The sequence below is a fragment of the Coffea eugenioides genome, chromosome 3 (assembly GCF_003713205.1).
Source record: "Coffea eugenioides isolate CCC68of chromosome 3, Ceug_1.0, whole genome shotgun sequence".
In the NCBI taxonomy this organism is placed as follows: domain Eukaryota; kingdom Viridiplantae; phylum Streptophyta; class Magnoliopsida; order Gentianales; family Rubiaceae; genus Coffea; species Coffea eugenioides.
Genome location: NC_040037.1, coordinates 17,413,088 through 17,428,742, shown reverse-complemented (window position 1 = coordinate 17,428,742; position 15,655 = coordinate 17,413,088). Strand labels below are relative to the sequence as shown.

Below are 15,655 nucleotides of genomic sequence, written 5' to 3'. Positions count from 1 at the left end.
CATAAAATCCCTCCTTTTCGGTAGTTTTCTGTTTCCTTCCTGAAATTAAGTCCAGATACCAAATATGAGTAGATATCAGCAATTAACACAATATTTATCAGGGATAAAAGGGGAAATAAATAATAAAATTACTAACCAATTATACCCTATCAATTCCCCCTACACCTGAATCATGCTTGCCCTCAAGCATAATTATCTCAGAAGTACAATCAAGATACGAAGCAATTTACAGCAGTTCATACCAAAAACGGCACTCCAAATTCCCCAATAACTTCATCGAAATCAAAATATACCAACTCAACAATGCTCACAGTTCAAAGTGCACTCATTCACTCCAAAGTGTATATGAAATGTGTATAAGATAACTCTCAAATCAACATAATAGAATGACACTACCATAAGCTTGCTCATATATCATATCGCCACCACTTACTTATGCATTTAAATGCAGCAATCAAGGGACTTTAAAAGGTTGTAATGGGGCTAAAGTGAGAAGGTAGGATAAAAAGGAATCAAAAGGGTGTAAAGGTATAAAGAAAGTGCTCAGAAACTCACTACACAGATTCTTGCACATTGGGGACTTCAAGGCATCTCAACCATCACACGAGTAGAGTAAATTGGCACTTGCCACGACCTTCGACTTTTTCTTTCTCCTCTTTTTTTTCTATATTTTTTTCTTCTTTTTTTTTTTTTCAACAACTCCCAACCAGCACCATAAGAATCAACTTTACTCGTTGCTTTCTTGCATTTTGCCTTCTTTCCACCTCTTTTTTCTCTTTTTGTGGGTTTTTTTTTTTAATATATAGACATGTGCAATGCCTCTCAGATACTATTCCAACATTCTGTATAATGAAATCAAAGCACTTCTTCACACGAGGTTCAGAAAGAAAGTCTAAAAAGAGGTTTCACGGCTAAAAGCTGGGGTCTCAAGCAAAGAATAGGGGTTAAGGCTCAACTTGGCTCCCTAATGATAGTAAACAATCCAAGGGTTGGTGTTAAGAAAGTCCAAAATGGCTCATTCCTAGGTGCCCTATCATTTCAACGCATTAAACTCATTTAGATGTGGTCTTGACATGCATAACCGAGCAAGTTCTAGAATGACAAACCATGTGCACTAATCACTCAACAAACGAAAAATTAGGCTCAAAAATTGTACAAGTGATCAAATTGATGTCAAATCCAGCATATTCATCAATCAATTCAGTATCAAGGAAAGTAGAACACCCCATGGCATGAACTTACTATGTACGCTCATATCTCAATTGCATTCATCAACATTAATTAACCCTCCCTCACACCTAAACCTTTCATTGTCCTCAATGGAAGCGGATAAAGATGAAAATAAAGCGAGAAAGGCAACAACACTTCCCTTAATACGGCGGAGGGCAGAGGTGGACTAAGGTTGTGGAGGGCACGGTGGGCGGAAACCCACGTGGTGGAGGTATTGTGCTAAATTCTGGGCCATGCCGGCCATTTGACACTCCATCCGCTCCATGCGAGTGTCCATGTGCTGCATCTGGAATCGAAGAGCTGCAAGCTGGCTATCGACGGAGGAAGATGGTGGAGGTGCCGAAGAGGATGGTCCGGGGGCATCCGTAGTAGGACCACCAGCCTCCGGGTCAGCGGATTTGGAAGCTCTGCGCTTTGGAGGAACGGAGATTGGCCCCGGGGGAGCAAACTGAAAAATTCCCCCCCACTTGTCTTATAAGACCCATTTTTTCCAAACAAACCAAATCGAGGGGTTCCATAGTACAAGCACGATGCAAGTTATGATTATGTAAGTCCAAAACTCCAAGATTTACAGCCAACTGAGTGATAAATGAGCCTAAGATTAATGGCTTATTTTTCTTACTTAGCACAGTTAGGAGGTGGAGGGCAAACCAGCTACCCAAATTGACCCTAGTCCGAGTGACCATGCACCAAATGAAAAAGAACTCGGGTTTGGTCAGAGTACCCGAGCTATCCTTCCTACCTGAGAAACTATAGGCCATGAATCTATGTAAATAACGGTAGGCGGCGCTCTTAAGATAAGAAGCCTTAGACTGACTGGGGTCATAGCAGTGTCGGTCAACCGACAACTCTCTCCAAAAATCAATGTAATGAGAGAAAAATGGCTCCGAGTACTCGCACACACTGTGCATATACTCCTCACTCTGGGAGTAGGGAGTATCAATAAACCCAAGAGCCAAATTAAACTCAGTTATAGATTGGGTGAACTCTCTACCCATTAATCGAAACCTCACTACCCCAGGAGTGGTAACGGAGAATTCATCAGGAATATTAAATTCAAAAGTAGCATAAAATTTCCACGTCAGTTCAGTGAAAGCAGGTAAAACGATAGAAGCATAGCGGGTCCAGCCTACGTTAGTCAAGTGCTGCGTGACCTCATCCCTCAGGTTTAGCATATCAAGTGTAGGGTCATGGATGTATTTACAAGGAATAATCTTCCTTGTGCAAGCCGAGGCATACCGCTCCTTGTCGGCAGCCCGGGTGAAGGTCAAATTGCCGCCAAAGTGGGCCGGAGAGGAGATATGAACCTCCCTATTCCGTCCAAGGCGGGTACGAGGCCCTCCAGGCCCAGTCGATGTGGCAGGTCCCTCTAAGGGGACCGTAGGCTGAGGGGTGGAGGTGGATGGCTTGTTCTTGCCTTTAGTTTTTGGTTTGGTCATTGGATATCAGGAAAGATGGCAAAGACAAGGTAAAACTGGGTAAAATGGAGCGGTAGCTAGTCAACAGAGTAAGGGGTCCCCAAACACAGCTCCAAACACCAACAATTGCACAAATATAAACTAAACACCCCAAAAATCAATTAAGTTGATAAATAATAAAATCTTCACCCAAAAACCAATTAAACATGGAAACAACAAAAATTTCCCCAATTACTTCAGATTCTATCCCAAAATTGGTCAAATAGTCGTCAACCAACCACAGATGATATCACAACACTCAAATTAACCACAAAATATCTGGCATCAGCTAACAATTTAAAACAAATCTGTCCTCAGCTAAGCAGAACTAATAATCTGGCCTCAGCTACGAAATTAAAATTTGGCGTCAGCTAATAAAGACTAGTAATCTGGCCTCAGCTACTTAGTGACAGAAAATTAAAGAAAGAAATCACCAGGGGGAAGGAATAACCGGTAGTTGCCATGGGTGGAAAAGAAAAAGAACGCAGGTGGGCGCGGCGCTTGGCGGATGACTGCGCACCGTGCGCAGCTGGTTTTGATCCGTGCGCGCGGTGGGGCGTTGCTCGCGCGAGTTGGCCGTGCGAAGGCAGCTCGTGGCTGGTGAAGCTGGGCGCACAGTGGGCGCCTGCGGCGTTACTGCTCGCTGTTGCTGGTCTGGGCTGCTGTTGGCCCCAAGGCGAGGTTCGCGGATGGGTCGCGCCTGCGGCAGCGCGCAAAAGCTGCGCGCCTGGCTGCTGGTCAAGAGGGCGACTGGACTGGACGGCGTGCGATGAGTTGCCAGGCAGAGTCGCGCGCGCTGGGGCTCTGGCCGCTTGCTGCTCTGGAAGTGAGCTGGAGTCGCTCGCCAGGCGGTTGCTAGTTGCTGCGGCTGCTGGTGCGCGATCTGCCAGATCGCTGGGCGGCCCGGCGTGCGGAGAGGGTCTTGCGCGGCTGGTGCAGGGGCGAGGCCCGTGGTGGGCAGCGACGCGATGGCGGCAGCAGTTTTGGCTCTGGTCAGTCGAGCGGCGGCGGGCGGCGACATGGTTGTCCGCTGGCGGAGGAGGCACGGCGCGAGGTGGGCTTGGCGTGGTGGGCGGCGGCGGACAAGGAGAAAAGAAGGAAGAAGAAGGGGAAAAAGAAAGAAAAGGAAGAAGAAAGAAAAAAGAAAGAAAAAGAAAAGAAAGAAGAAGAAGAAAAGAGTAAGGTTCCGTGTCTTCTTCATTTCAAATTTTTTTTTTTTTTTTTGTATGAAAGAAACCCAGTCTTAGGCGTGGGCACGCTTAACTGCTAAAGAGTCTGCAGATCCTGAACAAAAATTTCTTTCCCTCAGGCGTGACCATCTGGCGTGGGCACGCTTAACTGCTATAGAGTCCGCAGATCCTGAACGAAAATTTCTTTCCCTCAGGCGTGACCATCTGGCGTGGGCACGTCTAACGACTATAGAGTCCGCAGATCCTCGCCTTCCAACCCTTTTTCTCAGGCGTGACCACCTGGCGTGGGCACGCCTAAATGCCAATTCCCCGTCACCAAACATCAAACTATTAATTGCTACCAACACTTAACTAGAACTTCAAAAATGTACGAAAACTAAACCAAATAGTCTTGGGTTGCCTCCCAAGTAGCGCCTTTCTTTAACGTCTTTGGCTAGACATGGCTGAGACCCTCAAGCCAGATAAAGTGGATCCTGGAGGTGTACAACTTCTACTTCTTCAACAGCGAATCCCTCATAATAAGGCTTGAGACGATGGCCATTCACCACGAACGTTTTCTCTGTTTTTAAACTTTGGATCTCCACTGCACCATAATGAAACACATGAGAAACGACAAATGGACCAATCCAACGAGAACGCAACTTACCGGGAAAAAGTTTAAGTCTCGAGTGATACAAGAGGACTTTTTGCCCCACTACAAAAGATTTTCTGGAAACCTGTTGATCATGAAAGATTTTACTCTTTTCCTTATAGATCGTGGCATTCTCATACGCTTCATTTCTTATCTCCTCCAACTCTTGTAGCTGCAATTTCCTTTGGTCCCCTGCTTCGTCTAATCCCATGTTACACTGCTTCACTGCCCAAAACGCCTTGTGTTCGAACTCCACGGGAAGATGACAAGCCTTACCGAAGACAAGTCTATATGGAGACATCCCAATCGGCGTCTTATACGCGGTTCTGTACGCCCATAATGCGTCTTCTAGCTTTAGACTCCAATCCTTCCTATCCGGACGCACCATCTTCTCCAAGATCGACTTGATTTCCCTGTTTGACACTTCGGCTTGACCGTTCGCCTGCGGGTGATACGGTGTGGATACCTTGTGGAGCACGCCATATTTTCGGAACAGGGCAGTGATAGTCTTATTACAAAAATGTGTCCCCCTATCACTTACCACAGCTCTTGACATTCCAAAGCGGACAAAAATATTAGACTTTAAAAACTCTGCAACCACTCTAGAATCAGTAGTACGGGTGGCTTTCGCTTCCACCCATTTGGAGACATAATCTACGGCAAGTAAAATGTATAGGAAACCAAAAGATGAGGGAAAAGGACCCATAAAATCTATCCCCCAAACATCAACAATTTCAACAGACAACACGGGGGTTTGTAGCATTTGGTCCCTAAGAAAAATATTCCCCACCCTTTGACACCTATCACAGGATTTGCAAAATAAATACGAATCTTTAAAAAGGGTAGGCCAGTAAAAGCCACTCTCTAACACTTTTCTAGCAGTCCGTTTAGGTCCAAAATGACCCCCACATGCAAAAGAGTGACAGAAAGTCAATATAGATTGGAATTCATCTTCACCTACACATCGCCTCATTATTTGGTCAGCACCTTGTTTCCACAGATAGGGATCATCCCAGACATAGTACTTTGCATCGCTTTTTAGTTTGTCCCTTTTTGCCTTGGGCCAACCTGCGGGCAATTTGTCAGTAACCAAATAATTCACAATATCTGTAAACCAAGGAGGGGATGAATTAATAGAAAGTAAATGCTCTTCAGGAAAAGACTCCCTTAATGGTAATTCTTTCTCTGTTACCAGTATTCGACTTAGGTGGTCAGCTACTAGATTTTTCGCTCCTTTTTTGTCTCTGATTTCCAAGTCAAATTCCTGCAGGAGCAATATCCATCTTATCAAGCGGGGTTTAGCGTCCTTCTTGGTCAGTAGGTACCTCAAAGCTGCATGGTCAGAATACACAATTACTTTAGCACCTAACAAATAAGGTCTAAACTTTTTCAAAGCAAAAATAACAGCTAAGAGTTCTTTCTCCGTAGTAGAGTAATTGAGTTGGGTGCCATTTAAAGCTCTAGAGGCATAATATATTGCGTGCGCCGCTTTCTCCACCCTTTGTCCCAAAACTGCTCCCACGGATTAGTCGCTGGCATCACACATAATTTCGAATGGGCAATTCCAATCAGGAGGTTGGATGATAGGTGGAGAAGTGAGTAATTTCTTCAACTTCTCGAACGCTTCTTTGCACTCCTCGTTGAATTCAAAACTGACATCCTTTTGCAAAAGCCTAAAAAGTGGTGCCCCGATCTTTGAGAAATTCTTGATAAATCTGCAATAGAAACCTGCATGTCCTAGAAAAGAACGAACTTTCCGTACAGTTACGGGCTAAGGTAAAGCAGATATCACATCTATTTTAGCTTTATCAACTTCAATTCCTCTAGATGACACTACATGTTCTAGAACTATCCCGTGCTCAACCATGAAGTGACATTTTTTCCAATTGAGCACTAGGTTAGTCTCAATGCATCTTTTCAAAATCAATGTTAGGTTATCTAAGCAATCATCAAAACTATCACCATAGACACTGAAGTCATCCATGAATACCTCAATTATTCTCTCCACATACTCAGAAAAAATGCTAATCATGCACCTTTGGAATGTTGCAGGGGCATTGCACAATCCAAAGGGCATCCTTCGATAGGCAAAAGTGCCAAAGGGGCAAGTGAAAGTTGTTTTCTCTTGATCCTCTGGCGCAATTGCTATCTGAAAATAACCAGAGAAACCATCTAAAAAACAATAATAGGCACGACAAGCTAACCTTTCAACCATTTGATCAATGAATGGAAGAGGAAAATGATCCTTCTTGGTCACTGCGTTCAATTTACGGTAATCGATGCACTGGCGCCAACCCGTAGGCTTTCGAATTGGAACAAGGTCCCCTTCATGATTTTCTTCCGCAGTTACCCCTGCTTTCTTTGGCACCACTTGAACCGGGCTCACCCATGGGCTATCTGAGATAGAAAAAATAATTCCTACGTCCAGAAGCTTGATTACCTCTTTCTTGACCACTTCCATCATGATGGGGTTCAATCTTCTTTGTGGTTGTCTTATCGGTCTAGCATCCTCTTCTAGGCGAATTCGATGCATACATACGGACGGGCTTATACCCTTGATGTCTGCAATTGTCCACCCTATAGCTTCCTTATGCTCCCTTAAAACCCGTAGCAGCTTATCCTCCTCCGTGGGTGATAATTTGGATGAGATTATCACTGGTAACGTCTCTTTTTCACCCAAATAGGCATACTTTAAATGCTTGGGCAGGGGTTTCAACTCCACTTCAGGTGCCTGCACGATAGAAGGTAATAACTTTAAGTGCGGTTCAGGCACAAATATAGGAGCAACATCATACCTTAGAGGACTTTGGCCTAGTGAATGCAAGGCTCCAACCATTCTTTGCAAACTGATGTCTAACTCCATTTCGCAAACTGCTTCCAGATCCAAATGTTTGGTGATTGCTATCTCTAATTCATCCCTGCCATTAATCTCAAATACTTCTTGCACCAAAGGGTCAATTACACTCACAGCAAAAACAGCATTAGAATGACACGGATATTTCATAGCCTCAAATATACTGAAGTGAACTATTTCTCCGTCAAATTCCATCGTTAGGGTGCCCTCACTAACATCAATTTTTGTACGAGCTGTGCTCAAGAAGGGCCTCCCCAACAAAATTGGTGATGGATTTGGAGAACGTTCGTCACCCATATCAAGAATATAAAAATCAGCAGGGAACACTAAATTGTTCACTTGCACTAACACATCTTCTATCACCCCATCGGGATAAGCATTAGTCCTATCAGCCAATTGAATTATAATGCCAGTTTCCTTTAAGGGACCCAAATTTAGAGAAGCATAAATAGCCTTGGGCATCACATTTATAGAGGCTCCTAAATCTAACATGGCATTCCTAATGCTAGTGTTCCCTATTTTACAAGGGATAGTGAACATACCTGGGTCTCCGCACTTGGGTGGAAGTTTTCTTTGAAGCACTGCAGATACGTTCTCCCCCACAATTATCCTTTCATCTCCCCTCAGTTTCCTTCTATTGATGCATAGGTCCTTCAAAAATTTGGCATACCGGGGTACTTGCTTAATTGCGTCAAGTAAGGGGATATTTATCTCCACCTTCCTAAACATCTCCAAAATTTCCTTTTCCTTGTCTTGCTTTTTAGGCCTTTCCAACCTGCTAGGAAAAGGTGGTGGGTTAGGCTTAACTGGAACCACTGGGTTACGTATTACCTCTTTATTTGTGCCGGGCGTTCCTTCTTCCTCAAGCTCCTTCTCAATGCGGTCCTCATTCTTGTCCTTCGGAGCCACTGGTACTGGTCCTTCAACCTCTTTCCCACTCCTGAGGGTCATTGCACTTACATTCTTGGGATTCACCTCAGGTTGGGATGGAAGTTTTCCCTTTCCCTGGGAGTCTAGTCGGTTGACAATTGAGGCTAATTGACTCATCTGATTTTTCAAGTTTTGCATACGTGCTTTCATCTCTTGATTGTTGACCTCAGTGTCCTGCTGAAATTTCATAGTATTAGAGGCTATGGTTTTAACCATGTCTTCTAGGGACATACCTGAGGTAGAGGAGGGTTGATTCCTTGTCTGATATTGTTGCTGGAAGCCCTGCTGTCTATTTGGGATGAAATTTTGTTGCTTATTTCCCCCATAGCTCAGATTTGGATGATCCCTCCAACCCGGATTGTATGAGTTGGAATAGGGGTCATATTGTCTACGTGGCATGGGCATGTTACCCGCCATGTTTGCTTGCTCAGTTCCCTCCTCTTGTAACTGTGGGCATGAGTCAGCGGTATGACCAATATTCGTACAAATCCCACACACTTTGGCCTGCTGTGCATTTCCTACAGCTATCTGTCGAACAAATGAGGTTAACTCAGATAACTGCTGTTGAATGGAAGATGAACTTACCTCGTTGACCCTTCTCGTAGGAACATCCTCTCTTGTACTAAATTGCTGGCAGTTCTCTGCCATTCGCTCGATTAGTTCCCATGCCTCCTGGGTAGTCTTATTCACCAGTGCACCACCACTTGCTGCATCAATGATATTTCTATCGTTCATCAGTAGCCCTTCGTAGAAGTACTGAATCAGCAGTTGATCACTTATTTGGTGATGAGGGCATCGGTTGCGCAGCCTGGTGAACCTCTCCCAATATTCATACAAGGATTCCCCGTGGAATTGCTTGATGCCACATATTTCCTTCCGCAAACTAGCAGCTCTGGATGCAGGGAAATATTTTTTCAAAAAATTTTCTCTGCATCTCTAGCCACGTGGTGATAATGCCTGCAGGTAGACAGTATAACCAGTCCTTTGCCGAATCCTTGAGAGAGAAAGGAAAGGCCCTTAATTTAATTTGTTCATCAGTTACTCCCGAAGGCTTCATACTCGAACACACCACATCAAATTCCTGCATGTGTTTGTGGGGTTCCTCTCCTGGCAGACCATGAAAAGTAAGCAACAATTGTATTAAACCAGGTTTTAGTTCAAAAGCTGCATTCTCACTAAGGCGAGGGAAAGTTATGCAGAGAGGTTGTTGGGTCAAGTTTGGAGCAGCCAACTCCCTTAATGTTTGTGTGTTTGCCATGGCGACGTTCTCTTGGTACGAATCACTTGAAGTGTCACCAAACGAATCTGCTGGTTCAACTTCGGGCTCAAGTCTCTGAGATGTAGCACTGGAGTGCTCCTCTCTGAGCTGTCTGGTTTCTTTCCTTGTTCTACGCGCGATTTTCTCTACTTCAGGGTCAAAAACCAATTCACCTGTACGAGAAGACCTAGGCATACACTAGAAAAATACCAGAAAATTAGAGCAAAATTGAGCTTGAAAAGAAACAAATAATAACGCCAGTCCCCGGCAGCGGCGCCAAAAATTGACAGGGCGTCAGCCTGTGCAATAATAATAATGAATATAGAACCTAGCTACCACTAAAAGCAGTCAATAATTAATCCTAGGTACTAGAGCAGGGACTCTAGATGTGCAATGGGTTACTTGATTCACCCTGTTCCCGAAGAATTTGCTTAACCCGATATACCAGAATTAATTAGTTGACAAAAATTACTAAATAGTAGACAGTGGCAAGTAGGGTCGTCTCCTCAGGGACTGGAGATATCTATCTCTTTTAAAGTCCAATTGATAAAGGGGGATTTCACCGGAATGAAACTAAAAATAATTAGACAATTTAACTAAAAATGAATAAATAGCTAGCACAAATATAGCAGGAATTTAATCAAGAATAAATAAATTCTAGCCAAGGGTGCAACTACTCAGGCACAGTCCATTTATCCGATCATTGATGCAGGAGAGGTTCACTTAATTTATTAATAGGCTAGTTATAGCCATCGATGAACTCTGATGACCAACTTTTCCTTAATTTATAGATGACCAAGGTACGACCATTAATCACCTCTAACCAGAAAAGTACTCCTAGGTACGACCGTAGGAATTAATTTCCCAATTGCATTAATAACTAGAAAAACCTAGCCCTAACCAATAACACGCTACGAGGGTTATTTAAATTAGATTGCACGTTCCCCTAATGTGTAAACACACCAGTTGCCACTAATATTAATCAATCAAACAATTACGGATTTAATTGACTAAATTGGCACGAGATTAATAAATCACATTGAACATCGGGCCCTTGACATCCAATTAATAAAATAATCCCATGAAAATTCAAGCAGACAACGTGCAAATATTAATAAATAAAGGAACACGTGAAAACTAATTAGATCTCACAGATTTTCGGGACTGCGCCGTCGAGTTGACCCTTGACTAGATGGAAGACTTAGCCACGCCGCATAATTAAATCACCACACGAATTAATAAATTGCAAAGGCATTGCGTTTTCTATTAAGAAGCAAGGAATAAAAGGTGTTTTTCCCGTTGGAGAATATTGTCGAACACCTGGCGTGTGTCAGAGGCCAGTCAGGAGAAAGAAGAACTAAAACTAAACTAAAAGACTAAAAAAACTAGAGACGTCTCCCTTCCTCCGTTATCCCTATTTAAGAAACAAAAGAAAGATAGACTAAAGCTATCTAGGTGGTCCCCACACATGAGGACAAAAGCCTGGCTCAAATAGTGCTCAGTTCGTTGACTTTCTTGTAAAGTATATCTTATATATGACGTAGAGGTTGTCCTGATACTGTCTTGGCTCCACCATTTCAAGGGCCCAAGAACTGAAGCCCTTAGAAGTCTCCAATTTTTCATAAAGTCCCTCCTTTTTGATAGTTTTCTGCTTCATTCCTGGAATTAAGTCCAGATACCAAATATGAGTAAATATCAGCAATTAACACAATATTTATCAGGGATAAAAGGGAAAATTAATAATAAAATTACTAACAAATTATATCCTATCAATATAGGATCAGGATGTCAACCTGGAAATAAAGAGCATTGTAGGCCTGCATTGAGGATCAACACATAGACATTCTCTTGCTAGTTTGAGAATGGATATCAGAATCTTTTCAATTTCTTGATTGGGATACAGAAGTCTTTGGTCTAGCAAGTCTTTTAGTTCTACGTCTTCAAGCTTTGAAGACTTTAGATTGGCAATCAAGTGACCAGGATGCTTTCCTTTGATTACTTCCATTGTCAGGACCCCAAAGCTATAAACGTCACACATGGAAAAAAAAAAAATCAAACTGAGGAGAATGCAAAAAGAAACAAAAAAATATGTTTGTTTCTTTTCCATGTGTGTTGCTTCAAAACCATTATTTGGTAATATCAATCAGTAAAATGTACTCATTTTAACTAGAAATTGTATCAGAGATTCAGTTTTATTCTTTTTGCCGTGTTTAACAACTTTGTCAATTTTGAAAATTTGGTAAATATAGCAATGCCTTGTCTTGCTTTTCAATATTGTACTATATTTTATCTGGTCTTGACCTTTTCTTTACTGTCATCACATATATATAATATGGTCTTTGGTCAGCACACTTAGTTTGAGGCTGTAAGGCAGAAAACATACTTTAAATTCTTTTTTTTTCTGAAAAGTATTATTTGCACTCCATTTTTTATTATCTGCATTTTCACTGTTTGTTTTATTAGATAGTCTAATAAATGAAACCTATATAATTAACATGACGATGGGAGCGTGATTAACAAAAATAGGAGTGCAAATAATATTTTCCTTTTTTTGTATTTTTTTTCAAGATTCTTCTCCAAATTTAGTAATATTCTTGAGAAAAACATTACTAATGTGTTGGTAACTTTTGAACATATGTTGGCAAGTCATTATCAATTCAAACTATGTCACCTTGCGGACTCTCGAGTTGGCTATGAAAATTAATCTGCCACCACGAACTGGGCTAGAAGCAAATAACGGCTTGAGGTTTGATTTTTGATTACTCATGAGAATATACACTCTACACTGAGATTAGGGTTAATCATAAAATTCCCCCTTTTGATATTACATGTTTCCCATTTTGGCTCTGTTATGGTATAACTTCGACGACTCACTCACCCTCGACAATCAATTCAAGAAACCATAAATGTATGAAATTTCAGCATGTGAGATACACATGATGAAATCAAAGAAACTAGTTATTTGTCGATAAAATTCTCGAATATTGAGGGCCTATTTGTGCTTTTTTGTTTACTTGCATGCAGCACATGCATCATACTCCCAATAATTAATCTCATTGAGGATGTATTTATCTTTTCTTGATAACATGTGCATCTCACGTGATGAAACTGAACTTCATTTCAGGTTCGATTTGATTAATTGCACCACATTCAAATAATTAGAAAGTTCAGGGAGCGAATTGAACCATTTGAATAGTGAAGAGGAAAAAGTGAGAAAGATTTTTTTTTATTAAAAAAAAAGCAGGCTTTTGCAGTTATTCCTTGAAATTATTCAAGATAATACTCCCTCCGTCCCATTCATTTGGTTATACTTTCTATTTTGGGATGTCCCAAAACAATTGTCATGTTAAAAAAGTCAAAGCAACTTTTACACTCTCTTTCCAATATAACCCTTCTTTTTAATCATACATTCAAATTTAAAATTTGAATTTGAGGGGGTAAAATTGGAAAGAGAAGTACAAACATCACAATCAAACCACTATTCTTAAAATGTTGGATTCCCCAAATATAACTAAATGAATGGGACGGAGGGAGTAGTAGACTTTGATGTGGTTGGAGGGTCAAGCTCACAACCTGATCATTCGCCTTTAGGCACTGATGCAAAAGGGAATAGAGATAATCACCTCGTCTGCACAGCCAAATAAGTGATATATCATGAAAAGATTGTCTATTACTCCCTCCGTCCTACTTTGATAGTCTTGTTTTCCTTTTTCGTCTGTCCCAAATTGTAGTCCACTTTCCAATTGAAAAATGTATGTTTGTTATTTAATTTCCCTAAAATACCCTTATTCAATGTAAGTTGTTGCGTCACTATAAACCTACCCCATTTAATGAGAGTTGATTCTTGTTTTATCATCAATTCAAGTTCCCATAAAGTTGTACTATATTTAATGTGAGAGTATTTTAGGAAAATAGCAATCTAAATTTACTTTTTCAACAAATTTAACTACTTTTTCTTAAACTGTGTGAAAAAAGAAACACGACTATCAAAGTGAAACGGAGGGAGTATTAGCCTTTTTTTTTTTGGCGAAACCGCCAGCCCCTTATTTATTTTATAACTGAAAAAAGCGAATACAAATGTTAGAATTACAGACCCGTGCACAGGCGAACATGGGGAACCCCCATGTTACCGAAAATTATTAGCTTGATGATTAACACACCATAAACTTGAGAAATGCTGGATATTACGGAAAACTGTTTATTTTTGGCAAATCAAATAAATGATCGCAACAATGTCTGTCTAATCAAATTAAATCATCTTTTGTGTGTTCGAAACTTTGAATGAAGACAAATTAATTCATCAGAAAGGGAAAAGATAAATAAATGATGTAATTAAAAGTTGAGTAGTTCTTGTTAAAACGCATTAATCATAAGTAACCTACCACAACTACGACCTCCCAACTGTTATAATTTGTTATATATACACATGAAAATACGAACTGATGTACATAAAGATATCTCTCTAGTTAATTATATGAAGCTCTTGAGTTTCTTGTCGGGTGATACTTATTACAGTTTTCTAGTAGTAATAGAACCGTTAATGTTGTCGAAATGTGGAACTATTTCAACTTCTAAAAGGTTTTATTTTGTTTAAAATCATGGACTTGTAGTGTCATGCCCCGAGCCCGCACACGCCAGTCACATGGCATCCGATGCATCCTTAAGTCCCTGATAGGGTATATTTTAGTGGGATATTTTGATATTATTGCATAATTGTTTGACGGAATATGCACTAGTTGGGTGAATTCTACTCAGATTTTGTGTTTGGGATTAATTGCAGGAAGTGATGAAGAAAAAAATGCTAAAAATTATCATTCTAGCAGACTCTCTGATAGTAGACGTGCCCACGCCTAACTCCAGCTCTCGAGGGCAGATTCTCGGGATGATTTGCACATGTGGAAGGTTCCAAAAATTGAGTAAAGTGGCTAGACAAATTTGGAAATCGGTGCGGCCACTTCAAAGCCGAAAAAAGTAATTTGTAATAGAATTCCTATTATTTAGGAAGTTTGGTATTCGGATACCAATTTTAGAGGAGAAAAGTAGGACTAGATATATTTTTTTTATTGGCAACGATATATTTGTATAACCTACTCTAGGGGGAAAGGGGAGCCTAAGGAGGCTGTTGTAGGAGTTAGTGGGTATACAGATCCGACTAGACCAATGGAGTGCTATGACACAACTCTTAAATTTTTTTTGCTGCAGGTGAGATTTGAACGCTCATCTACAGCCTAAGGAGGGATTTAAGTCCCTCCCTGGCGACCACTGCGCCATTGACCCAGTGGTTAAGTAGGATTAGTATAACACTTCTTTCCTTTGGTGGGCCTGATCGAATTATAGAGGATTTCCTTCTCCTTTGTGGTGACTACCAACGGAGAAGGCGGATTGTATTGTTTTTTTACTTGTCTCTTTGACTTCTTTACTTTTGGGGAGAGAACAAACGATTGTGGTTGCCATTGTTGACTGTTGGAATTCCTTTTACTTTTGTTTGATCGAAATTGAAGAGAGCATCAGACTCTCTCGTGTGCTTTGCTTTGAAGACAATTTGAAAGCAACAACAAAAATTTTTTGTTCTTTTCTTCCTCGGTTGACTGAAATTGAAAGGGCAAAAATTGACAACTTTTCCCAAATTCCCTATGCGTGGCTCATAGAGAACTAATTCCCTAATTCTAGTCAAGGGGGCAATTGAAGATTTGGTTCGACAATCACTATGAGATCTAAATTATTTTAACTGTTTCCTTCATTTATTGGTATTTATATGTTTTCTACTCTTAACTGTTATAGTTTTTGTGTACGATTGAATAGTGCGTAATATTTAATTGTTCACGCAGCTATTTTGCTAATTAGGGGTAGTTGGATCCGTAATTGTTCGATTACCTCTGTTCCGCTAGCATAATTGGGTTTGTATCAAGAAAACATACGATCTAGTTTAAATAAACCCTCGTAGCGTGTTTGTTAGTTAGGATTGGACTTTTCTAAATTTTAATGCAAACCAGAAATTAAATTCTACGGTCGTACCTAGGGTTGTTTCCGGGTTAGAGAAATAATTAACGGTCGTACCTTGACTATCGAATAAATAAGGAAAAGCTGGTTGTTTATCGCATATAT

The 15,655-nt window shown here is 40.9% G+C and overlaps 1 protein-coding gene across 1 annotated transcript in view; it reads right to left on the bottom strand.

Annotated features, from left to right (window-relative positions):
- The window catches only part of LOC113765224 (MDIS1-interacting receptor like kinase 2-like), a 65,601-nt gene that overhangs the window by 37,736 nt on the left and 12,210 nt on the right, over window positions 1–15,655 (bottom strand). The window lies entirely within an intron of this gene.